The sequence below is a fragment of the Rutilus rutilus genome (assembly GCF_951802725.1).
Source record: "Rutilus rutilus genome assembly, chromosome: 8".
NCBI classification, from domain to species: Eukaryota; Metazoa; Chordata; class Actinopteri; order Cypriniformes; family Leuciscidae; genus Rutilus; species Rutilus rutilus.
This window is the reverse complement of record NC_140222.1, coordinates 9,480,077-9,507,164: the sequence shown is the minus strand read 5'-3', so window position 1 is coordinate 9,507,164 and position 27,088 is coordinate 9,480,077. Positions and strand designations below refer to the sequence as shown.

The 27,088-nt window shown below is 39.8% G+C and overlaps 1 protein-coding gene across 1 annotated transcript in view; it reads left to right on the top strand.

Annotated features, from left to right (window-relative positions):
• Positions 1-18,527: 18,527 nt before the first annotated feature.
• The window catches only part of LOC311294941 (uncharacterized protein), a 60,822-nt gene continuing 52,261 nt past the window's right edge, over positions 18,528-27,088 (top strand). The window contains exon 1 of the mRNA XM_084416055.1: positions 18,528-20,975. The gene's annotated coding sequence lies outside the window, so the exon portion shown is untranslated. The remainder of the gene's footprint in view (positions 20,976-27,088) is intronic.

The window sequence follows — 27,088 nt, the reverse complement described above, 5'->3', positions numbered from 1 at the left end:
GTGGTTGGTAGTTGTCACAGATGGTTACTATGGAGTTTTTATAGAGTTCTTAGCATGATCTTGGCATGATTTAACACTTAACTAATCCCTATTAGCATGTAGCTATTCACTGCTAGCATGTGTAACATGTTGGAAGTGCTGTTTGCTAGCATGAGTCAAAAGAGCCAAACCTCATCTCTATACGATGTTCTGACTCAGAGATATAGATCTTGCAAAATGGTTGCTAGGGTACTCAAGTTTGGTTGCTATGGAGTTGCTTGGGAGCTGGGAGCTTTAAACTTAAGAAGTTTAAATTGGTTTAAAGTTTAAAGTAGTTTAAAGTAGTTTGAAGTTTATGACAGAGATAGATAGATAAATAAGTTAGATAGACACACACACACACACACACACACACACACACACACACAACCTCGCTCACACACTCACTCAGACACACACACACACACTCAGAGTTTGAGTTTAGAGTTTATAAGTGTATTAATTGATGAGTTTATAAGTGTACACGTTTTTGAGTTTAGAGTTTATAAGTTTAAATGAGTTTAGAGTTTATAAGTTTAAATGAGTTTAGAGTTCAGAGTTTATTAATTTATGAGTTTAAGAGTTCATAAGTCTATGAATTCATGAGTTTATTAGTTAATTAGTTATTAAATTTAAGTTAATTAGTTTATAAGTGTATGAGATTAGAGTTTATTAGTTTAAATGAGTTTCATTGGCTAATATATATAGAACGGCAGTTTGGTTTAGTCTTCAAGGTGTTTAGATTTGAATTTTTGTCGGTTGGTGAGTTTGAATCTGGATTTGAATTTTTTAGAACTCCCCAATGTAAGTCAATGGGAGTTTTTCCGAGTTTTGATCGTCATTTTTAGGAAAACCGTAAGTCCGATCAGTCTGAAAAGATATAGCACACCGAGTCAGATATGTTTGAGTGTCTGAGCCGATTTTGGAGTATGTAGAGTTAAAGCTCTAGGAGGAGTTTGAGTCAGATTTTTTAGTAAGAAGAATAATAATAATAACTAGATGCGAAAGTTCGTCGAGACAAACTTTAAGTTGGCTTGAGAAAGTTTGGAGCAGAATGTTTTTTGCTAGGCGGTTGCTAGGGTGTTCTGGGTGGTTGCTAGGCGGTTGCTAGGGTGTTCTGGGTGGTTACTAGGGTGTTCTGGGTGGTTGCTAGGCGGTTGCTAGGATATTTTGGGTGGTTGCTAGGGTCTTTTGGGTGGTTGCTAGGGTATTTTAGGTGGTTGCTAGGGTATTCTGGGTGGTTGCTAGGCGGTTGCTAGGATATTTCTGGTGGTTGCTAGGGTCTTTTGGGTGGTTGCTAGGCGGTTGCTATGATATTTTGGGTGGTTTCTAGGGTCTTTTGGGTGGTTGCTAGGATATTTTTGGTGGTTGCTAGGGTCTTTTGGGTGGTTGCTAGGTGGTTGCTAGGGTATTCTGGGTGGTTGCTAGGCTGTTTTGGGTGGTTGCTAGGGTATTCTGGGTGGTTGCTAGGCGGTTGCTAGGGTATTTTGGGTGGTTGCTAGGGTATTTTGGGCGGTTGCTAGGGTGTTCTGGGTGGTTGTTAGGCAGTTGCTAGGGTATTCTGAGTGGTTACTATGGTGTTGCTAGGGTGTCCTAAGGTATTTTCGGTGGTTGCTAGGGTGTTCTGAGTGGTTGCTATGGTGTTACTAAGGTTTTCTAAGGTATTTTGGGTGGTTGCTAGGGTGTTCTGAGTGGTTGCTATGGTGTTGCTAGGGTGTCCTAAGGTATTTTGGGTGGTTGCTAGGGTGTTCCGAGTGGTTGCTATGGTGTTGCTATGGTGTTCTAAGGTATTTTGGGTGGTTGCTAGGGTGTTTTGGGTGGTTGCTATGGTGTTGCTAGGGTGTTCTAAGGTATTTTGGGTGGTTGCTAGGGTGTTCTGAGTGGTTGCTATGGTGTTGCTAGAGTGTTCTAAGGTATTTTGGGTGGTTGCTAGGGTGTTCTGAGTGGTTGCTATGGTGTTGGTAGGGTGTCCTAAGGTATTTTGGGTGGTTGCTAGGGTGTTCTGGGTGGTTGTTAGGCAGTTGCTAGGGTGTTCTGAGTGGTTGCTATGGTGTTGCTAGGGTGTCCTAAGGTATTTTGTGTGGTTGCTAGGGTGTTCTGGGTGGTTGCTATGGTGTTGCTAGGGTTTTTTAAGGTATTTTGGGTGGTTGCTAGGGTGTTCTGGGTGGTTGCTATGGTATTCAGGGCAGTTGATATGGTGTTACTAGGTGGTTGGTAGTTGTCACAGATGGTTACTATGGAGTTTTTATAGAGTTCTTAGCATGATCTTGGCATGATTTAACACTTAACTAATTGCTATTAGCATGTAGCTATTCACTGCTAGCATGTGTAGCATGTTGGAAGTGCTGTTTGCAAGCATGAGTCAAAAGAGCCAAACCTCATCTCTATACGATGTTCTGATACAGAGATATAGGTCTTGCAAAACGGTTGCTAGGGTACTCAAGTTTGGTTGCTATGGAGTTGCTTGGGAGCTGGAAGCATTAAACTTAAGAAGTTTAAAGTGGTTTGAAGTTTAAAGTAGTTTAAAGTAGTTTGAAGTTTATGATAGATATATAAATAAGTTAGATAGATACACACAAACACACACACACACACACAAACACACACACACACACACACACACACACACACTAACTCGCTCACACACTCACTCATAAACTCAGTGTGTGTGTCTGAGTTTAGAGTTTATAAGTGTATAAATTGATGAGTTTATAAGTGTATGAGTTCTTGAGTTTTGAGTTTATAAGTTTAAATCAGTTTAGAGTTTATAAGTTTAAATGAGATTAAGAGTTTAGAGTTTATTAATTTAAGAGCTTAAGAGTTCATAAGTTTATGAATTCATTAGTTTATAAGTTAATTAGTTTATAAGTGTTTATAGTTTAGAGTTTATTAGTTTAAATGAGTCTGAATGGCTCATATAGTATATAGAACGGCAGTTTGGTTTAGTCTTCAAGGTGTTTAGATTTAAATTTTTGTCGGTTTGAATTTTTTAGAACTCCCCAATGTAAGTCAATGGAGTTTTTGAATGAGTTTTTTCGAGTTTTGATCGTCATTTTTAGGAAAACCGTAAGTCCGATCAGTCTGAAAAGATAAAGCAACTCGAGTCAGATCAGTTTGAGTGTCTGAGCCGAGTTTGGAGTATGTAGCGTTAAAGCTCTAGGAGGAGTTAGTCTCAGATTTTTTTTCCGCTCAGAAGAATAATAATAATAATAATAATAATAAGTTTAAATAGGATTTCAATATGTTGGCTCTCTCAAGCCAACTTAATAATAAGTTTAAATAGGATTTCAATATGTTGGCTCTCTCAAGCCAACTTAACTAGATGCGAAAGTTCGTCGAGACAAACTTTAAGTTGGCTTGAGAAAAGTTTGGAGCAGAACGTTTTTTGCTAGGCAGTTGCTAGGATGTTATGGGTGGTTGCTATGGTGTTGCTATGGTATTTTGGGTGGTTGCTAGGGTGTTCTGGGTGGTTGCTAGGGTGTCCTGGGTGGTTGCTAAGGTCTTTTGGGTGGTTGCTAGGGTATTTTGGGTGGTTGCCAGGGTATTCTGGGTGGTTGCTAGGCGGTTGCTAGGGTTTTCTGGGTGGTTGCTAGGCGGTTGCTAGGATATTTTAGGTGGTTGCTAGGGTCTTTTGGGTGGTTGCTAGGTGGTTGCTAGGGTCTTTTGGGTGGTTGCTAGGTGGTTGCTAGGATGTTTTGGGTGGTTGCTAGGGTCTTTTGGGTGGTTGCTAGGCGGTTGCTAGGGTGTTTTGGGTGGTTGCTAGGATATTTTGGGTGGTTGCTAGGGTCTTTTGGGTGGTTGCTAGGCGGTTGCTAGGGTCTTTTGGGTGGTTGCTAGGGTCTTTTGGGTGGTTGCTAGGCGTTGCTAGGGTGTTTTGGGTGGTTGCTAGGATATTTTGGGTGGTTGCTAGGGTCTTTTGGGTGGTTGCTAGCGTGTTCTGGGTGGTTGCTAGGCGGTTGCTAGGGTGTTCTGGGTGGTTGCTAGGGTCTTTTAGGTAGTTGCTAGGCAGTTGCTAGGATATTTTGGGTAGTTGCTAGGGTCTTTTGGGTGGTTGCTAGGCAGTTGCTAGGATATTTCTGTGGTTGCTAGGGTCTTTTGGGTGGTTGCTAGGCGGTTGCTAGGGTATTTTGGGTGGTTGCTAGGATATTTTTGGTGGTTGCTAGGGTCTTTTGGGTGGTTGCTAGGCGGTTGCTAGGGTCTTTTGGGTGGTTGCTAGGGTGGTTGCTAGGTGGTTGCTAGGCGGTTGCTAGGGTGTTATGGGTGGTTGCTATGGTGTTGCTAGGCGGTTGCTAAGGTATTCAGGGCGGATGATATGGTGTTACTAGGTGGCTGGTAGTTGTCACAGATGGTTACTATGGAGTTTTTATAGAGTTCTTAGCATGATCTTGGCATGATTTAACACTTAACTAATCACTATTAGCATGTAGCTATTCACTGCTAGCATGTGTAGTATGTTGGAAGTGCTGTTTGCTAGCATGAGTCAAAAGAGCCAAACCTCATCTCTATACGATGTTCTGATACAGAGATATAGGTCTTACAAAACGGTTGCTAGGGTACTCGAGTTTGGTTGCTATGGAGTTGCTTGGGAGCTGGAAGATTTAAACTTAAGAAGTTTATAGTGGTTTGAAGTTTACAGTAGTTTACAGTAGTTTGAAGTTTGACAGATAGATAAATAAGTTAGATAGACACACACACACACACACACACACACACACACACACACACTCTAACTCGCTCACACACTCACTCATAAACTCAGTGTGTGTGTCTGAGTTTAGAGTTTATAAGTGTATGAGTTCTTGAGTTTTGAGTTTATAAGTTTAAATCAGTTTAGAGTTTATAAGTTTAAATGAGATTAAGAGTTCAGAGTTTATTAATTTTATGAGTTTAAGAGTTCATAAGTTTATGAATTCATGAGTTTATAAGTTAATTAGTTTATAAGTGTTTATAGTTTAGAGTTTATTAGTTTAAATTAGTCTCAATGGCTCATATAGTATATAGAACGGCAGTTTGGTTTAGGTCTTCAAGGTGTTTAGATTTAAATTTTTGTCGGTTTGAATTTTTTAGAACTCCCCAATGTAAGTCAATGGAGTTTTTGAATGAGTTTTTTCGAGTTTTGATCGTCATTTTTAGGAAAACCGTAAGTCCGATCAGTCTGAAAAGATAAAGCAACTCGAGTCAGATCAGTTTGAGTGTCTGAGCCGAGTTTGGAGTATGTAGCGTTAAAGCTCTAGGAGGAGTTTGAGTCAGATTTTTTTCCGCTCAGAAGAATAATAATAATAATAATAAGTTTAAATAGGATTTCAATATGTTGGCTTTCTCAAGCCAACTTAACTAGATGCGAAAGTTCGTCGAGACAAACTTTAAGTTGGCTTGAGAAAGTTTGGAGCAGAACGTTTTTTGCTAGGCGGTTGCTAGGATGTTATGGGTGGTTGCTAAGGTCTTTTGGGTGGTTGCTAGGGTATTTTGGGTGGTTGCTAGGGTGTTCTAGGTGGTTGCTAGGGTATTCTGGGTGGTTGCTAGGCGGTTGCTAGGGTTTTCTGGGTGGTTGCTAGGCTGTTTTGGGTGGTTGCTAGGGTATTCTGGGTGGTTGCTAGGCGGTTGCTAGGATATTTATGATGGTTGCTAGGGTCTTTTGGGTGGTTGCTAGGCGGTTGTTAGGATATTTTGGGTGGTTGCTAGGCGGTTGCTAGGATATTTTAGGTGGTTGCTAGGGTCTTTTGGGTGGTTGCTAGGTGGTTGCTAGGGTCTTGGGTGGTTGCTAGGGTCTTTTGGGTGGTTGCTAGGATGTTTTGGGTGGTTGCTAGGCGGATGCTAGGATATTTTGGGTGGTTGCTAGGGTCTTTTGGGTGGTTGCTAGGCGGTTGCTAGGGTGTTTTGGGTGGTTGCTAGGGTCTTTTGGGTGGTTGCTAGGGTATTTTGGGTGGTTGCTAGGGTGTTCTCGGTGGTTGCTAGGGTCTTTTGGGTTGGTTGCTAGGCGTTGCTAGGGTGTTTTGGGTGGTTGCTAGGATATTTTGGGTGGTTGCTAGGGTCTTTTGGGTGGTTGCTAGGGTGTTCTGGGTGGTTGCTAGGCGGTTGCTAGGGTGTTCTGGGTGGTTGCTAGGGTCTTTTGGGTGGTTGCTAGGCGGTTGCTAGGATATTTCGGTGGTTGCTAGGGTCTTTTGGGTGGTTGCTAGGCGGTTGCTAGGGTATTTTGGGTGGTTGCTAGGATATTTTTGGTGGTTGCTAGGGTCTTTTGGGTGGTTGCTAGGCGGTTGCTAGGGTCTTTTGGGTGGTTGCTAGGGTGGTTGCTAGGTGGTTGCTAGGGTGTTATGGGTGGTTGCTAGGCTGTTCTGGGTGGTTGCTAGGCGGTTGCTAGGGTGTTATGGGTGGTTGCTATGGTGTTGCTAGGCGGTTGCTAAGGTATTCAGGGCGGTTGATATGGTGTTACTAGGTGGTTGGTAGTTGTCACAGATGGTTACTATGGAGTTTTTATAGAGTTCTTAGCATGATCTTGGCATGATTTAACACTTAACTAATCACTATTAGCATGTAGCTATTCACTGCTAGCATGTGTAGCATGTTGGAAGTGCTGTTTGCTAGCATGAGTCAAAAGAGCCAAACCTCATCTCTATACGATGTTCTGATACAGAGATATAGGTCTTACAAAACGGTTGCTAGGGTACTCGAGTTTGGTTGCTATGGAGTTGCTTGGGAGCTGGAAGATTTAAACTTAAGAAGTTTATAGTGGTTTGAAGTTTACAGTAGTTTACAGTAGTTTGAAGTTTGACAGATAGATAAATAAGTTAGACAGACACACACACACACACACACACACACACACACACACACACACACACACTAACTCGCTCACACACTCACTCATAAACTCAGTGTGTGTGTCTGAGTTTAGAGTTTATAAGTGTATAAATTGATGAGTTTATAAGTGTATGAGTTCTTGAGTTTTGAGTTTATAAGTTTAAATCAGTTTAGAGTTTATAAGTTTAAATGAGATTAAGAGTTCAGAGTTTATTAATTTATGAGTTTAAGAGTTCATAAGTTTATGAATTCATTAGTTTATAAGTTAATTAGTTTATAAGTGTTTATAAGTGTTTATAGTTTAGAGTTTATTAGTTTAAATGAGTCTCAATGGCTCATATAGTATATAGAACGGCAGTTTGGTTTAGTCTTCAAGGTGTTTAGATTTAAATTTTTGTCGGTTTGAATTTTTTAGAACTCCCCAATGTAAGTCAATGGGAGTTTTTGAATGAGTTTTTTCGAGTTTTGATCGTCATTTTTAGGAAAACCGTAAGTCCGATCAGTCTGAAAAGATAAAGCAACTCGAGTCAGATCAGTTTGAGTGGCTGAGCCGAGTTTGGAGTATGTAGCATTAAAGCTCTAGGAGGAGTTAGAGTCAGATTTTTTTCCGCTCAGAAGAATAATAATAATAATAATAAGTTTAAATAGGATTTCAATATGTTGGCTCTCTCAAGCCAACTTAACTAGATGCGAAAGTTCGTCGAGACAAACTTTAAGTTGGCTTGAGAAAGTTTGGACCGGAAAGTTTTTTGCTAGGCGGTTGTTAGGATGTTATGGGTGGTCGCTATGGTGTTGCTAGGTGGTTGCTAAGGTATTCTGGGTGGTTGCTAGGCGGTTGCTAGGGTATTTTGGGTGGTTGCTAGGGTGTTTTGGGTGGTTGCTAGGCGGTTGCTAGGGTCTTTTGTGTGGTTGCTAGGCGGTTGCTAGGTGGTTGCTAGGGTATTCTGGGTGGTTGCTAGGATATTTTTGGTGGTTGCTAGGGTCTTTTGGGTGGTTGCTAGGCGGTTGCTAGGGTGTTTTGGGTGGTTGCTAGGCGGTTGCTAGGGTCTTTTGGGTGGTTGCTAGGGTCTTTTGGGTGGTTGCTAGGCGGTTGCTAGGGTCTTTTGGGTGGTTGCTAGGGTCTTTTGGGTGGTTGCTAGGGTCTTTTGGGTGGTTGCTAGGGTGTTCTGGGTGGTTGCTAGGCGGTTGCTAGGGTCTTTTGGGTGGTTGCTAGGCGGTTGCTAGGGTGTTCTGGGTGGTTGCTAGGCTGTTTTGGGTGGTTGCTAGGATATTCTGGGTGGTTGCTAGGCGGTTGCTAGGATATTTCTGGTGGTTGCTAGGGTCTTTTGGGTGGTTGCTAGGCGGTTGATAGGATATTTTGGGTGGTTGCTAGGGTCTTTTGGGTGGTTGCTAGGCGGTTGCTAGGGTGTTTTGGGTGGTTGCTAGGGTCTTTTGGGTGGTTGCTAGGCGGTTGCTAGGGTGTTTTGTGTGGTTGCTAGGGTCTTTTGGGTGGTTGCTACGGTGTTCTGGGTGGTTGCTAGGGTCTTTTGGGTGGTTGCTAGGCGGTTGCTAGGGTGTTCTGGGGGGTTGCTATGGTATTCAGGGCGGTTGATATGGTGTTACTAGGTGGTTGGTAGTTGTCACAGATGGTTACTATGGAGTTTTTATAGAGTTCTTAGCATGATCTTGGCATGATTGGCACTTAACTAATCGCTATTAGCATGTAGCTATTCACTGCTAGCATATGTAGCATGTTGGAAGTGCTGTTTGCTAGCATGAGTCAAAAGAGCCAAACCTCATCTCTATACGATGTTCTGATACAGAGATATAGGTCTTGCAAAACGGTTGCTAGGGTACTCAAGTTTGGTTGCTATGGAGTTGCTTGGGAGCTGGGAGCTTTAAACTTAAGAAGTTTAAATTGGTTTGAAGTTTAAAGTAGTTTGAAGTTTATGACAGAGAGATAGATAGATAAATAAGTTAGATAGATACACACACACACACACACACACACACACACTCACAGACTACCTCGCTCACACACTCACTCAGACACACACACACACACACACACACACTCAGAGTTTATGAGTTAAGAGTTTATAAGTTTAAATGAGTTTACAGTTCAGAGTTTATTAATTTATGAGTTTAAGAGTTCATAAGTCTATGAATTCATGAGTTTATTAGTTAATTAGTTATTAAATTTAAGTTAATTAGTTTATAAATGTATGAGATTAGAGTTTATTAGTTTAAATGAGTTTCATTGGCTAATATATATAGAACGGCAGTTTGGTTTAGTCTTCAAGGTATTTAGATTTGAATTTTTGTCGGTTGGTCAGTTTGAATCTGGATTTGAATTTTTTAGAACTCCCCAATGCAAGTCAATGGGAGTTTTTCCGAGTTTTGATCATCATTTGTAGGAAAACCGTAAGTCCGATCAGTCTGAAAAGATAAAGCAACTCGAGTCAGAACAGTTTGAGTGTCTGAGCCGAGTTTGGAGTATGTAGAGTTAAAGCTCTAGGAGGAGATTGAGTGGAATTTTTTGGTAAGAAGAATAATAATAATAACTAGATGCGAAAGTTCGTCGAGACAAACTTTAAGTTGGCTTGAGAAAGTTTGGACCAGAACGTTTTTTGCTAGGCAGTTGCTAGGATGTTATGGGTGGTCGCTATGGTGTTGCTAGGCGGTTGCTAGGGTATTTTGGGTGGTTGCTAGGCGGTTGCTAGGGTATTCTGGGTGGTTGCTAGGGTGTTTTGGGTGGTTGCTAGGCGGTTGCTAGGGTCTTTTGGGTGGTTGCTAGGCGGTTGCTAGGGTGTTTTGGGTGGTTGCTAGGGTGTTTTGGGTGGTTGCTAGGCGGTTGCTAGGATATTTTGGGTGGTTGCTAGGCGGTTGCTAAGGTCTTTTGGGTGGTTGCTAGGGTCTTTTGGGTGGTTGCTAGGCGGTTGCTAGGGTCTTTTGGGTGGTTGCTAGGGTGTTCTGGGTGGTTGCTAGGCAGTTGCTAGGGTGTTATAGGTGGTTGCTATGGTGTTGCTAGGCAGTTGCTAGGGTATTTTGGGTGGTTGCTAGGGTGTTCTGGGTGGTTGCTAGGGTCTTTTGGGTGGTTGCTAGGCGGTTGCTAGGGTCTTTCGGGTGGTTGCTAGGTTATTTTAGGTGGTTGCTAGGGTCTTTTGGGTGGTTGCTAGGCGGTTGCTAGGGTCTTTTGGGTGGTTGCTAGGGTGTTCTGGGTGGTTGCTAGGCAGTTGCTAGGGTGTTATAGGTGGTTGCTATGGTTTTGCTAGGCGGTTGCTAAGGTATTTTGGGTGGTTGCTAGGCAGTTGCTAGGGTGTTATGGGTGGTTGCTATGGTGTTGCTAGGCGGTTGCTAAGGTATTCTGGGTGGTTGCCAGGTGGTGGCTAGGGTGTTCTGGGTGGTTGCTAGACTGTTTTGGGTGGTTGCTAGGCGGTTGCTAGGGTGTTTTAGGTGGTTGCTAGGGTCTTTTGTGTGGTTGCTAGGGTATTTTGGGTGGTTGCTAGGGTGTTCTGGGTGGTTGCTAGGCGGTTGCTAGGGTGTTCTGGGTGGTTGCTATGGTATTCAGGGCGGTTGATATGGTGTTACTAGCTGGTTGGTAGTTGTCACAGATGGTTACTATGGAGTTTTTATAGAGTTCTTAGCATGATCTTGGCATGATTTAACACTTAACTAATCACTATTAGCATGTAGCTATTCACTGCTAGCATGTGTAGCATGTTGGAAGTGCTGTTTGCTAGCATGAGTCAAAAGAGCCAAACCTCATCTCTATACGATGTTCTGATACAGAGATATAGGTCTTACAAAACGGTTGCTAGGGTACTCGAGTTTGGTTGCTATGGAGTTGCTTGGGAGCTGGAAGATTTAAACTTAAGAAGTTTATAGTGGTTTGAAGTTTAAAGTAGTTTACAGTAGTTTGAAGTTTGACAGATAGATAAATAAGTTAGATAGACACACACACACACACACACACACACACACACACACAAACACACACACACACACACACACACACACACACACACTAACTCGCTCACACACTCACTCATAAACTCAGTGTGTGTGTCTGAGTTTAGAGTTTATAAGTGTATAAATTGATGAGTTTATAAGTGTATGAGTTCTTGAGTTTTGAGTTTATAAGTTTAAATCAGTTTAGAGTTTATAAGTTTAAATGAGATTAAGAGTTCAGAGTTTATTAATTTAAGAGCTTAAGAGTTCATAAGTTTATGAATTCATTAGTTTATAAGTTAATTAGTTTATAAGTGTTTATAGTTTAGAGTTTATTAGTTTAAATGAGTCTCAATGGCTCATATAGTATATAGAACGGCAGTTTGATTTAGTCTTCAAGGTGTTTAGATTTAAATTTTTGTCGGTTTGAATTTTTTAGAACTCCCCAATGTAAGTCAATGGGAGTTTTTGAATGAGTTTTTTCGAGTTTTGATCGTCATTTTTAGGAAAACCGTAAGTCCGATCAGTCTGAAAAGATAAAGCAACTCGAGTCAGATCAGTTTGAGTGTCTGAGCCGAGTTTGGAGTATGTAGCGTTAAAGCTCTAGGAGGAGTTAGTCTCAGATTTTTTTCCGCTCAGAAGAATAATAATAACTAGATTAAAAAGTTCGTCGAGACAAACTTTAAGTTGGCTTGAGAAAGTTTGGACTGGAAAGTTTAAAGTTTAAAGTAGTTTGAAGATTAAAGTAGTTTGAAGTTTAATTTAGTTTAAAGTTTAAAGAAGTTTGAAGTTTAATTTAGTTTAAAGTTTAAAGTAGTTTGAAGTTTAATTTAGTTTGAAGTTTAAAGTAGTTTGAAGTTTAATTTAGTTTAAAGGTTAAAGTAGTTTAAAGTTTAAAGTAGTTTAAAGTTTAAAGTAGTTTTAAGTTTAAAGTAGTTGTAAGTAGTTTGAAGTTTAAAGTACTTCGACGTTTAAAGTAGTTTGAAGTTCAAAGTAGTTTAAAATTTAAATTAGTTTGAAGTTTAAAGCAGTTTAAAGTTTCAAGTAGTTTAAAGTTAAAAAAGTTGCTAGGCTGTTGCTAGGGTGTTCTGGGTCGTTGCTATGTTGTTGCTAGGCAGTTGCTAGGGTATTATGGGTGGTTGCTATTGTGTTGCTAGGTGGTTGCTAGGGTATTCTGGTTGGTTGCTAGGCGGTTGCTATGGTGTTGCTAGGGTATTCTGGGTGGTTGCTAGGCGGTTGCTAGGGTGTTCTGGGTGGTTGCTATTGTGTTGCTAGGTGGTTTCTAGGGTGTTCTGGGTGGTTGCTATGGTGTTGCTAGGCAGTTGCTAAGGTATTCTGGGTGGTTGCTAGGCGGTTGCTAGGGTGTTCTTGGTGGTTGCTATGGTGTTGCTAGGCAGTTGCTAAGGTATTCTGGGTGGTTGCTAGGCGGTTGCTAGGGTGTTCTTGGTGGTTGCTATGGTGTTGCTAGGCGGTTGCTAAGATATTCTGTGTGGTTGCTAGGGTGTTGCTAAGGTATTTTGGGTGGTTGTTAGGGTGTTCTGGGTGGTTGCTAGGCGGTTGCTAGGGTGTTCTGGTTGAAACTAGGATATTTTGGGTGGTTGCTAGGGTCTTTTGGGTGGTTGCTTGGCGGTTGCTAGGATATTTTTGGTGGTTGCTAGGGTCTTTTGGGTGGTTGCTAGGCGGTTGCTAGGGTGTTTTGGGTGGTTGCTAGGATATTTTGGGTGGTTGCTAGGTGGTTGCTAGGGTCTTTTGGGTGGTTGCTAGGCGGTTGCTAGGGTCTTTTGGGTGGTTGCTAGGGTATTTTGGGTGGTTGCTAGGGTGTTCTGGGTGGTTGCTAGGCAGTTGCTAGGGTGTTCAGGGTGGTTGCTAGGGTCTTTTGGGTAGTTGCTAAGCGGTTGCTAGGATATTTTGGGTAGTTGCTAGGGTCTTTTGGTGGTTGCTAGGATATTTTCGGTGGTTGCTAGGGTCTTTTGGGTGGTTGCTAGGCGGTTGCTAGGATATTTTTGGTGGTTGCTAGGGTCTTTTGGGTGGTTGCTAGGATATTTTGGGTGGTTGCTAGGTGGTTGCTAGGGTCTTTTGGGTGGTTGCTAGGCGGTTGCTAGGATATTTTGGGTGGTTGCTAGGGTATTTTGGGTGGTTGCTAGGGTGTTCTGGGTGGTTGCTAGGCGGTTGCTAGGGTGTTCTGGGTGGTTGCTATGGTATTCAGGGCGGTTGATATGGTGTTACTAGGTGGTTGGTAGTTGTCACAGATGGTTACTATGGAGTTTTTATAGAGTTCTTAGCATGATCTTGGCATGATTTAACACTTAACTAATTGCTATTAGCATGTAGCTATTCACTGCTAGCATGTGTAGCATGTTGGAAGTGCTGTTTGCTAGCATGAGTCAAAAGAGCCAAAACTCATCTCTATACGATGTTCTGATACAGAGATATAGGTCTTGCAAAACGGTTGCTAGGGTACTAGAGTTTGGTTGCTATGGAGTTGCTTGGGAGCTGGAAGCATTAAACTTAAGAAGTTTAAAGTGGTTTGAAGTTTAAAGTAGTTTAAAGTAGTTTGAAGTTTATGATAGATATATAAATAAGTTAGATAGATACACACAAACACACACACACACACACACACACACACACACACACACACACTCACTCAGACTACCTCGCTCACACACTCACTCAGACACACACACACACACTCAGAGTTTATGAGTTTAGAGTTTATAAGTGTACGAGTTTTTGAGTTTAGAGTTTATAAGTTTAAATGAGTTTAGAGTTCAGAGTTTATTAATTTATGAGTTTAAGAGTTCATAAGTCTATGAATTCATGAGTTTATTAGTTAATTAGTTATTAAATTTAAGTTAATTAGTTTATAAGTGTATGAGATTAGAGTTTATTAGTTTAAATGAGTTTCATTGGCTAATATATATAGAACGGCAGTTTGGTTTAGTCTTCAAGGTGTTTAGATTTGAATTTTTGTCGGTTGGTGAGTTTGAATCTGGATTTGAATTTTTTAGAACTCCCCAATGTAAGTCAATGGGAGTTTTTCCGAGTTTTGATCGTCATTTGTAGGAAAACCGTAAGTCCGATCAGTCTGAAAAGATAAAGCAACTAACTTCAGATCAGTTTGAGTGTCTGAGCCGAGTTTGGAGTATGTAGAGTTAAAGCTCTAGGACGAGTTTGAGTCAACAGTTTTTCACAGAAGAATAATAATAATAAAAATAAGTTTAAGTACAATATCAGTAAGTTGGCTTTCTCAAGCCAACTTAATAATAATAATAAGTTTAAATAGGATTTCAATATGTTGGCTTTCTCAAGCCAACTTAACTAGATGCGAAAGTTCGTCGAGACAAACTTTAAGTTGGCTTGAGAAAGTTTGGAGCAGAACGTTTTTTGCTAGGCGGTTGCTAGGATGTTATGGGTGGTTGCTAGGGTATTTTGGGCGGTTGCTAGGTGTTCTGGGTGGTTGCTAGGTGGTTGCTAGGGTGTCCTGGGTGGTTGCTAAGGTCTTTTGGGTGGTTGCTAGGGTATTTTGGGTGGTTGCTAGGGTATTCTGGGTGGTTGCTAGGCGGTTGCTAGGGTTTTCTGGGTGGTTGCTAGGCTGTTTTGGGTGGTTGCTAGGGTCTTTTGGGTGGTTGCTAGGCGGTTGCTAGGCGGTTGCTAGGATATTTTGGGTGGTTGCTAGGCGGTTGCTAGGGTCTTTTGGGTGGTTGCTAGGGTCTTTTGGGTGGTTGCTAGGCGGTTGCTAGGGTGTTTTGGGTGGTTGCTAGGATGTTTTGGGTGGTTGCTAGGGTCTTTTGGGTGGTTGCTAGGCGGTTGCTAGGGTGTTTTGGGTGGTTGCTAGGATATTTTGGGTGGTTGCTAGGGTGTTATGGGTGGTTGCTAGGCAGTTGCTAGGGTGTTATAGGTGGTTGCTATGGTGTTGCTAGGCGGTTGCTAAGGTATTTTGGGTGGTTGCTAGGGTGTTCTGGGTGGTTGCTAGGCAGTTGCTAGGCTGTTATGGGTGGTTGCTATGGTGTTTTGCTAGGCGTTGCTAAGGTATTCTGGGTGGTTGCTAGGTGGTGGCTAGGGTGTTCTGGGTGGTTGCTAGGCTGTTTTGGGTGGTTGCTAGGGTATTCTGGGTGGTTGCTAGGGTCTTTTGGGTGGTTGCTAGGCGGTTTCTATGGTGTTTTGGGTGGTTGCTAGGATATTTTGGGTGGTTGCTAGGCGGTTGCTAGGGTCTTTTGGGTGTTTGCTAGGGTGTTCTGGGTGGTTGCTAGGCGGTTGCTAGGGTCTTTTGTGTGGTTGCTAGGCGGTTGCTAGGGTGTTCTGGGTGGTTGCTAGGCTGTTTTGGGTGGTTGCTAGGATATTCTGGGTGGTTGCTAGGCGGTTGCTAGGATATTTCTGGTGGTTGCTAGGGTCTTTTGGGTGGTTGTTAGGCGGTTGCTAGGATATTTTCGGTGGTTGCTAGGGTCTTTTGGGTGGTTGCTAGGCGGTTGCTAGGGTCTTTTGGATGGTTGCTAGGGTCTTTTGGGTGGTTGCTAGGCGGTTGCTAGGATATTTTCGGTGGTTGCTAGGCGGTTGCTAGGGTATTTTGGGTGGTTGCTAAGATATTTTGGGTGATTGCTAGGGTCTTTTGGGTGGTTGCTAGGCGGTTGCTAGGGTATTTTGGGTGGTTGCTAGGGTGTTCTGGGTGGTTGCTAGGTGGTTGCTAGGGTGTTATGGGTGGTTACTAGGATGTTTTGGGTGGTTGCTAGGGTGTTGCTAGGCGGTTGCTAGGGTATTTTGGGTGGTTGCTAGGGTGTTCTGGGTGGTTGCTAGGCGGTTGCTAGGGTGTCCTGGGTGGTTGCTATGAAGATTTTAGGCCATTACTTATTGGCTGCTTGATAATAATAAATCCTCTGAGGGAGAGAGAGAGGGAGAGAAATGCAGGGGTGTCAGGCCCTTTGTGTCTGTGTGTGTGAAAACGTCGGTTTGGATTTGAATTTTTTTAGAATGCCCAATGTTAAGTCAATGGGAGTTTTTCCGGGTTTTGATCGTCATTTGTAGGAAAACCGTAAGTCCGATCAGTCTGAAAAGATAAAGCAACTCGAGTCAGAACAGTTTGAAGGTCTGAGCCGAGTTTGGAGTATGTAGAGTTAAAGCTCTAGGAGGAGATTGAGTGTAATTTTTTGGTAAGAAGAATAATAATAATAAGTTTAAATAGGATTTCAATATGTTGGCTTTCTCAAGCCAACTTAATAAGTTTAAATAGGATTTCAATATGTTGGCTCTCTCAAGCCAACTTAAAAATAAGTTTAAGTACAATATCAGTAAGTTGGCTTTCTCAAGCCAACTTAATAAGAAGAAATGTTTCTTCAGCAGCAAATCAGCATATTAGCTATTAGTTCTGTAGAATCATGTGACAATGAAGACTTGAGTAACAGGGAAAAAATACCTTTTACAGTTTTTCTCAATTGTTTACACACATTTTTCTGAAAGCATGCCTCATATTCTCAGAACTCTACACACAAATCCAAAAAAACACACACATCGGGCAAAACCCCTCAGTTCTCCTGCAAAATGAAACTTTACATTCAAAACAATGTTATTTCTTCTCAAAATGGTATTTTGTTTTCAAATGACACACACAAACCATCATATGAATAGACATTTATAAGAACCAGTTGAACACTAATGTGCTCAATGTAAAACACTATGATGAATGCAAAACACTTCTTCTCCATTCTTCATAATGACTTAGGCCTTTTTTTGTTTAGTGTTACACTTTCTACAGACAGTACATACATAAGTGTGTTGTAAAATATCTGAGAATATTGTTTTTATACTCAGAACACACAAATACATGGTAACAAATACATTTTATTTTTCCCACAAAACCAATGTACACAGTGTACATCCCAACCAACACAAAGTTGTACATACAGTGGTCTACATACAAAACAACAGAAGAATTGACTGTATACAGTTACAGGAAAAAAGAAAATCCAATGTTGGCATCCATTGCTAAGAGCTCACCTGTTGCCCTTTTATGCTAAAGCTCTGGGCCCGTATCCCTAAAGAATTTTGGTGCAAAAAGTGGCTCCTAGTGGCCAAATTCTAAGAAAATTCTCAGAGTCATGACGTTTTCTTAGAATTTCCCCTAAAAGTGACACGAAAATCCCAGTTAATATAAAAGCTATTCCTCAAGATTCCTGCTAAGAGCAGGGAAGAGGACTTTTAGTGGCTTAGAAGTTCCCCTAAGCAGCTGCACAAAATGTGTTTGTAGGATATTTGTTAACAAGCCTTCATAAATAGACCAGCCAGCAATCACAGACATTGATAAAAGCTGAGCCGTGTTACCCTCGTTAAGACCACACTGAGTTGTAACGTTGCAATTTCTACTTCATTAAGGACAGCCCCTTGAGATAGGCCATCTTGTTTTCAATGGGGTCCATATGGGAGTGAAAGTACAAAATATGCCAGCTAGGATATTAATATGAGCAAATAAGACACGAATCATTATTTGAACAGGGTGTAATGAGCTTAAGTTTTCACATATTTTAGATTCTAATGTTAGGCTATAACCCCTACAGCTTACTATTCATTTTCCAGATATTTTCTTGAATGTGAAATATTATTTACAATTACAGTCTGCCTAAGATTAGAGTGTATAATTATGTTTATTGATTTGAGGGTACATCCTTTGCACATTATTACCAAAAGTTCATTTTCATCAAACTTGTAGGATCAACCAATCATGGCTTTTGAAATGATGACTCATACCTAGCAACGGTGTCAACCACACATCCTCACTAAGATAGGATTTTCCATCCATTCCTTGCTCAGAGTTCACTGAAAATGTTCTGGAATCACTTCTAAGCTAAAACTCCTGGCAAGGAATTTTTAGGTTAAGTTAGGAGCTCTCTGAGAGGATTCTCAGAATCTTTAGGGATACGGGCCCTGATTGCTAATTGTAAAACTGTGTGACGGGTGTTTGCCCATGTGATGAGTCAGTGTGCATATTTGAATGGCAGTGTGTCGTAGATTTTTCCCTAAACCTAACTATTTGAGTTGTCTCCAATCAACATTCCCTTTCAGTTCTACTGGGTCGTCTCCAATCGACATTCCCTAACGTCTTCAATCGACGCTTACAGTTTTTCTCGATTGTTTACACACATTTTCTGGTACTTGAGACACAATGACCACAACATGTAACTCATTCACCAACCCCCTGAACCAATTCTGCTGAACTACAAGCACAATTCCTGCTTTACACTCAAATTGCAGTTCTAAAACACACCTTTTTCGAAACATTACACACAATTCTCTGCTTTTGGCACAATTTTCATGCAGAAAATCTCTTGTTTTCACAGGGAACACACTGCCATTCAAATATGCACACTGACTCTTCACATGGGCAAACACCCGTCACACAGTTCTACAGTTAGCAATCAGAGCTTTAGCATAAAAGGGCAACAGGTCATATGACTGTATACAGTCAATTCTTCTGTTGTTTTGTATGTAGACCACTGTATGTGCAGCTTTGTGTTGGTTGGGATGTACACTGTTTTTGTGGGAAAAATAAAATATATTTGTTACCGTGTATTTGTGTGTTCTGAGTATAAAAACAATATTCTCAAATATTTTACAACACACTAATGTATGTACTGTCTGTAGTAAGTGTAACACTGAACAAAAAAAGGCCTAAATCATTATGATGAATGGAGAAGAAGTGTTTTCCATTCATCATAGTGTTTTACATTGAGCACATTAGTGTTCAACTGGTTCTTATAAATGTCAATTCATGTGATGGTTTGTGTGTGTCATTTGAAAACAAAATACCATTTTGAGAAGAAATAACATTGTTTTGAATGTAAAGTTTCATTTTGCAGGAGAATTGAGGGGTTTTGCCCATTGTGTGTGTTTTTTTGGATTTGTGTGTAGAGTTCTGAGAATATGAGGCATGCTTTCAGAAAATGTGTGTAAACAATCGAGAAAAACTGTAATATATAGTCTACCTAACTAACTTGCTTCCCTAACTAGCTTTCTTCCTGCGCAGGAATAATTTACAAACAGACTTTAGCAAATGTCCTTTAAATGCTTTAATCACGGCCGGAGGATCTCTCGAGCAGTTCTCAGAGAATCTCCTTCAAGAAGAAGCAAGGACGGAGGATCTCAGACAAATTCCATTGAGAATCCCACAGTACAGAAGAATACAACAGTTTTTATAGAATAAGGAGGTATGGCAAAAATGTCATGCTGCATTACATAATTTCCCCACAATTTGATTGGTTTTCATAGACAAACCCTTCTGTTACCAGGTAAAGCAAACTTTGTTTTACAGTTTTTCTCAATTGTTTACACACATTTTTCTGAAAGCATGCCTCATATTCTCAGAACTCTACACACAAATCCAAAAACACACACACAATGGGCAAAACCCCTCAATTCTCCTGCAAAATGAAACTTTACATTCAAAACAATGTTATTTCTTCTCAAAATGGTATTTTGTTATCAAATGACATACACAAACCATCATATGAATAGACATTTATAAGAACCAGTTGAACACTAATGTGCTCAATGTAAAACACTATGATGAGTGGAAAACACTTCTTCTCATTCATCATAATGATTTAGGCCTTTTTTTGTTCAGTGTTACACTTTCTACAGACAGTACATACATAAGTGTGTTGTAAAATATTTGAGAATATTGTTTTTATACTCAGAACACACAAATACACAGTAACAAATATATATATTTTTTTTCCCACAAAAACAATGTACACAGTGTACATCCCAACCAACACAAAGTAGGACATACAGTGGTCTACATACAAAACAACAGAAGAATTTACTGTATACAGTTACAGTGATAAAAAAAAAAAAAATCCAATGTTGGCATCCATTGCTCATTGAAGAGCTCACCTGTTGCCCTTTTATGATAACGCTTTGATTGCTAATTGTAAAACTGTGTGACGGGTGTTTGCCCATGTGATGAGTCAGTGTGCATATTTGAATGGCAGTGTGTTCCTTGTGAAAACAAGAGATTTTCTGCATGAAAATTGTGCCAAAAGCAGAGCATTGTGTGTAGTGTTTTGAAAAAGGTGTGTTTTAGAACTGCAATTTGAGTGTAAAGCAGGAATTGTGCTTGTAGTTCAGCAGAATTGGTTCAGGGGGTTGGTGAATGAGTTACATGTTGTGGTCATTGTGTCTCAAGTACCAGAAAATGTGTGTAAACAATCAAGAAAAACTGTAATCACAAGGTTCAAATTTAGTCATCTTGTTTCATTTCCCAAATGTGTTATTTATTTTTAAATAAATCACACTATCAAAGTCAGAGGGGTATGGTAAAAATACAATATCCAAAAACACAGGACAGAATGTTTTAGTACATTGTGTTTCAAAGTGTTCTCATAGGCCTGAAAAGAGAAGTAAGGTTAGATGTTAGAGACATGGTTAGTTTAATATACAGTTTAAAATTTCTACGACAAGTGTTTTCCTTGTGAAAACAAGAGATTTTCTGCATGAAAATTGTGCCAAAAGCAGATAATTGTGTGCAGTGTTTTGAAAAAAGTGTGTTTTAGAACTGCAATTGTGCTTGTAGTTTAGCAGAATTGGTTCAGGGGATTGGTGAATGAGTTACATGTTGTAGTCATGTCTCAAGTACCAGTTTTTGTGTAAACAATTGAGAAAAACTGTAAAATACATAAAAATAGAAAAGAGTTGAAATTGTATTGATATTTCACAATAATACTCTTTTTACTGTATTTTTGATCAGTCGTGATGAGCATAAGACCCTTTTGGATCTCATACTTTAGTGTCCTCAAAAAAAAGTAAAGTAGTCTAGTAGCCTAACTGTATATTTGTGTCTCCAGGTATTTTTGGTGTCACAGATGAAGAGTCAGCGGTGGAGGGAGAGTCTTTCACGCTACGCACTGATATTGAAAAACAGCCACAGGATACAGTGCTGTGGAATTATGAAGACACTCGCATAGCTCTGATCAATAGAGATCCCAGTACGAGCTGTGTATACGATGGTCCTGATGGAAGATTCAAAAACAGACTGGATGTGGACTATGAGACCGGATTTATGACCATCGAAAACATCAGACTTGAACATGCTGGACGTTATGAAGGAAAGATTATCAGAAGCGAAAGATCAGGTAAAAGCCAAACACTGGACAAAGTCGGCATTTGTGACAGTACAAAAATCATCAAAAAAACCCTGGGCATGGACAGCTCCTCAAAAGTAGTCATTCTGTCTGTCACTGGTGAGTCACTCAATTTAATTTACCCATTCTGATAACAGTTTTACTTTACGTTGCCTTAACGTTCCCCTTAAGTTATAAAAATGTTATTTCTGGATGTTTTTAGAATTTTCAAAATGTATTAATGTTCTTGTTTTGTTATAAGCACATTATTCAAACGTTATTAGATTCCAATTCCAGTTCCAAGAACGCTATTCAAACAAGAACGTTTATTATAACATTCCATTTTCTCATAATAACATTCTAAGAACGTTATGCAAAAAATATTTTCTTTCATTATATTAATGTTCTCTTAGTGTTTCTCTAGTGTTTTGTAAGATTATGAAAAATCTAAATCTTATTACAACATTCCATTTGAATCCACCCCTGTAAAAAGTAAATGCAATGTATTTACTGTTACCAATGTTTACTAACTTCTCACTAACAGTATTATGAAACTTTTAAGACTTTACAAAATTCAATCTAGAAATAATACAATGAAAAACAAGTGGTCAATAAATTACATGATAGTAAGGGAACAATACACTATTATAAAAGTAAGTTTTAAATAAAGATATTACTTTTCAAGTTCTTTTAAAATAGACATTTCTTAAGTTGAGTCAAGACTGAAAAACTGAAATGAACAATAAAAGTAATTCTAAATGTAGTCAGCAGTATAGGATTTCAAAACAATATGTATGACTGACATAAGTACAAAGAATCAATTCAATAAATTTCATTTCAATTACTCAAATATATATAAATGTAAGGTCTTATTAATGTAATATTCAGTATGTATTATAATTAAGCATCAAAATTTAAAGTTTAATATATTCAGTCTAGTTCTAATATTAAACTAAATATCGAATTAAAGCATCTTCAAAATTCTAATTACAGCAACAAAACTCAAACCAATTAAGAATTTTAGAAATTTAAACCAAATTTTAAGATCTTAAGAGAGAATTAAATTTAAATGTCTGGTGAATTACAAAACATTTGTGTTTGCAGAATTATCTAGAAGCATGTAGAAAAAGAGAGTTAAAAAAAGTTATAAACATCGCTCTGGGTTCAGATACTGGGCCTGTCACAGTGTCTGGTTGTGTTTCCCTGGGGTTCACTAGAGGTCCTCGTTCTCACAGTGTCATTCACATTAGACTACATTTCCCAGCATTCTGTTTTGTCAATTATCTGATTATTGCACTCAGCTGGTTCCCATCACCTTGTTAGTTCTGTGTGTATATATGCCCTGTCTGTGTTAGTGTTTGTTTACGGAGTCCTTGTTTAATGTCCTCACACTTCTGTTCCTGTTTGCTGCCTGTTCTTGTTCGTGTTTTATGTTCTTGGATTGACTTATTGGATTTTGACCATTTGCCTGAACTGATTGTGAGTACGGATTACCCCAATAAATTAACTGCACTTGGATCTCTCTCTTTTGTGTGTGATCCGTGACAGGGCCATCAGGCAGGAGAGAATATGAATTTTGCTTGATAATAATTTACTGCATTATTCTACATGTCTGTGTTTATAGCTTTCCAAATAGTGGTAGGGATTTTGATTTGTTATATAGAGTTAGCAGTCTTAAAGGTGCATTTTGTAATATTTAGGTGGATCTGTTGACAGAAATGCAATATCATATACATAACTATGTTTTCAGTGGTGTATAAAAATCGTACTGAATGAACCGTTATGTTTTTATTACCTTAGAATGAGCCATTCTGCCGTGCAAAGGCAAAAGACCGTAACTTCGTTTTTGGTCGAAAATGAGTTATTTATATTTTTGGCACATTCAAGACCTTCTTTATCATCTGGATAAGTATCTTGAATCAATTCCGTTTTTTTATCGAAAAAATAATGATTTGTCTTAACAGTAACTTCCAAAAGCCCGTGAGAAACCAAGGCAGAACACCGTAACATCAGTTACGGCTCTTTGCCTTTGTTTTGGAACGCTCAAAGTACGAGTTACGGTGTTCTGCCTTTGTTTAGCCGCGCGTCAATATGAAGTTACTGTGCCGGTGTTCAATCAAATAATGCTACCTACCAGATTGTACGGTTATCTGCCTTTGTTTTAATGTCCATTAAAATTAAAATTACGGTGTAGCCTGTGTACTTTGTACAGCTGCCATCAGTCGCTCTAACTTCTGATGTCCTCAGAGCGGTCAGAACATTTAGTATGGTCTGCTCCATCGACAAATGTGCAATATCGATCGCGAAGGATTATGCAGAGTTGACAGAAAAACGTTACACATTGCCATATCAGATGAATACAACCAAGAATTAAAGCTCGGCAAACTAGCTGGCAGAGTACCAAAACTTCGCCTTCAGCCCCGCCCTAAACGCGGTCGAGTCAACGCTGGACTAATAGGAGGTAATGTCAAATGTATTAATAATGCCATCAGAATGCAACCAAAGCACAGGATAGCAATAAGTAGATGGCTATAAATAATTGTAAATCATACAAAAAAAATGCCATGATCACTAGATTTTATACAGGTGTTACTATAATGATTTTGTTAATGGTGATCAGCAACTAAATATTGATAATGTGGAAGTTACTGCCTTTTGCCTTGGCATGACTTCTCACTTTTTGCTGACAATACAAAGGCAGAGTACAGTAACTTTAAAATAGTGGTCAAAAGTCAAGTTTGAGCTCAAGATTTTTTTATGTATATAATTTCCATTACTAAAACATCTATTTGCCAGATTTCCAGTGTCCTACCTATAATTAATTTGGCGAGACAACTAAAAATCTTTAAAGTCATTTTTCTCAGTTCCACACTCTAGCGACTTAAGGTCTTTTGCCTTTGTAGGGCAGCATTTCTATCTACACACACCGCGAGTGTCCTTACATCGACGTGTATGGATACTAGTAGATACTAGTATTATTCATTAGCTACTAGTACTTATTCAATAGATACTAGTACTTATTCTTTAGATACTAGTACTTATTCATTATATACTAGTACCTATTAATTAGATACTACTTATAAATTAGCTACTAGTACTTATTCAATAGATACCTATTTATTAGATACTAGAATTTATTCCGAATATTACTAGTAAGATTTTTTATTTTACTAGTCAACTGCTTTTTTACTCGGCTTATGTTATGACTAGTCAGAACGGCCACTGGAGAGTTCAATTAAAAATCTTACTAGTAACATTTGGAATAAATACTAGTATCTAATAAATAAGTACTAGTATCTATTAAATAAGTACTAGTATCTAATTAATATATACTAGTATCTAATGAATAAGATACTATGAATAAGTAGTATCTAAGGAATAAGTACTAGTATCTATTGAATAAGTACTAGTATCTATTTAAAGGGTCATGACACCCCCCTCTTTCAGCTCAAGTCTAGCTCACAATCGTTTTGAAAAATGCAACTTAAAGCAGCACTCAGTAGCTTCGGGATTTCTTCGCTGTATTCTCGCTTTTTGCTCGCAGGTTTCTCTCTAGAGCTCCCCCCACAGCTTCGGAATAGATATTTGACAACACTGTTGTAAAAACTCATTGGTGATTCTCAGACACCAGAGGCTAGTAGATCAACAACATCAAAGCAGATGGAACATTCTTTAAAACGTCTTCTTCATTCGGGTTCGAACAGAGTGAGGGAGCGCAATAATGACAGCATTTTAGCAGATTTATTTTGGCCGTAAAGTAATTGTTTACATCGCGAGACCTGATATCACGTGAGACTTCCTGACGCGGCGGCCGGCAGCCCGCCGGCTCAAAGTTACAAGTGCGTATTTTCCGCTCACGGGCACCAGGGGGGTGCGAAACGACCACCATTCAACCCGAAATAAGTAATATAACCAGTCCAATGACTCCGAAGCTGTTCAGTTAAGGTAAAAAAGTTACTTAGTTCACCTTTAAATGGGCATGGTGGCTGTGAGAAGAAGGGAGGGGAGTGGGTGTGGGTGTGGGTGTGGTCAAAGTCAGTGGCCTAGATGCATCCAGTAGCACCTCACGGCAGTACACAAGACTGTCACTAAAAGTCAGCAGTAAAACGAGGAAATGCTAGATTTTTTTATAGCTGGCAAAGTTCAAATCTAATGAAATACACTGACACCTTATTAAAACATATAAATGTACATGCATATGTATAATTATGCCATTATAAAATATATATTTGTTTATATACACACTATAAATGCATATATTTGAAAATAATACATTTTCCGCTTAAAAAAAAAAAAAAAACGTTCCGTACATAGCCTACGCGCCCCCTTAAACCCACATAATAAAGATGGACAATGACATAGAAATTTGCACAAACTAAGCATAATATCTAAATTTTAATAACGAGTGATTATTTAACAAAAGGCAAGTAAAATGGTCAGGGTTACATTTTACACACACACACACACACACACACACACACACACACTAGTGATGGGAAGTCCGGTTCTTTTCCGCGAACCGGTTCTTTCGGACAGTTCGTTTCAATGAACCGGTTCAAAAAACCGGTTCACCAGTTCTTTTACGTCATCACGTAATGACGTCAATTCTATCATCCGGGCGTATAAATATACATTCAAATAAAGGCATATGTAATCATAACTTCAGTACTCATCGTCATAATCATCTTGGATAGGTTTCTTACATTTACGTTTTGAAAATGAACCCTGTAGTAGGCCTAAGGCAATGCGCAAACGCGGATGTTTTACATGTCTTAAAGTGAATAAACTGGTCTTCATCATTTTTATTTTATTTGCAATTAAATAAACTTACATTTCGCCGAATTCGGCCCCTCATTCAAGTCATTGGATCACCCGTGCTCATGTAACAGCACAGCACAGACAGTATATAAACACAGCATCAGTTGGCCAAAAGAAAGTTCGGTTCAGAGACGGTGCGATCACGCATGCGCAGTCTCTCCAGCTCATCGGTTCTCCGTATCGAACGTGTCCGAAAGAAACAGTTCTCGGTTCTGTGCTGGTGATCCGAGAACTGCTGCAACAACCAGTTCTTGACTCGAGAACCGTAGCATGCCTGTGTGTGAGCTGAAAACTACTGAAACCTTAGGCTAAATCAGTCGACAAAACTAAAAACTCGATGCATGTCTCCAGTATGTTTAATAGGCTACGTTATGTTTTGATTAACACATTATAAACATTTGCACCCTTTAAAACCTTGGAAAGAGTTTAGGCTACGTCAAAAACGTATATCACCTTACTTAGAAATTAAATTATCTGTTCCTGAAAATAATGTTTTAGTATAATAATAAATGTTTAGTTTTATAATCCATTCATTGTTTCCAATCTTTAAAATAATACAGTGAAAAGGCAGTAGCCTATGTGATAAACATGTTTCTAACATGTTTTATTTTGTTACACTTCTTGATGTTCAATAAAATACTTAAGAAACATGCATTTCGTCCCTCTGAAAAAATTGCACGCATGCTCAGCTCATCAGCTCATCGGTTCTCCGTATCGAACGCGTCCGAAAGAAACAGTTCACAGTTCTGTACTGGTGATCCGAGAACCGCTGTACCTGTACGTTCGGTAGTGCGCGCATGCTCAGTATCTGCTCGTGCTCATCACTTCTCTCAGCACAACATATGTCAGTTCAGTGAACTGTTGGATTTACTGGAGTAACATATATGCCTACTCCGGGATATTGGTTTATTTTGAGTCGAAGGGACAGTCAGGACTCATGTCCGAAAGTGAGTAACTTAACTTGTGGATCAGCGCTGACGCAAGACGCGAACTGTTTCGAACGATTCAGTCCGATTTAGTGTACTGGTTCGACCAGTTCACTAAAAAGAACCGGTTCAAAAGAACGATTCGTTCACGAACCGGCCATCACTAACACACACACCTCGGAAGCAATAGAAAAGTCCTCGGGACCGCATCACTCGCAAGACGCTACCTGCATTGGTGTACAAGGCTGAAGTCCACCAATCTCCCGTTGATTGGTTGCTACACACACACACATAGTTTAGAATTAGATGTGTCCGTGGTTGATGGCCAACCAACCGCCCGCAGTCAGAGTCCAGCCCGGGCAGCATCGCGGGGAAAGATGCACTGCAACTTTTGCAACACAAAAACAAACACGCGTCCCATCATTGCCTCTGTCATCTACTGTGATATCACAGTTTGACATGTCTGTCATTGGAAAGTTCCACGTGGTG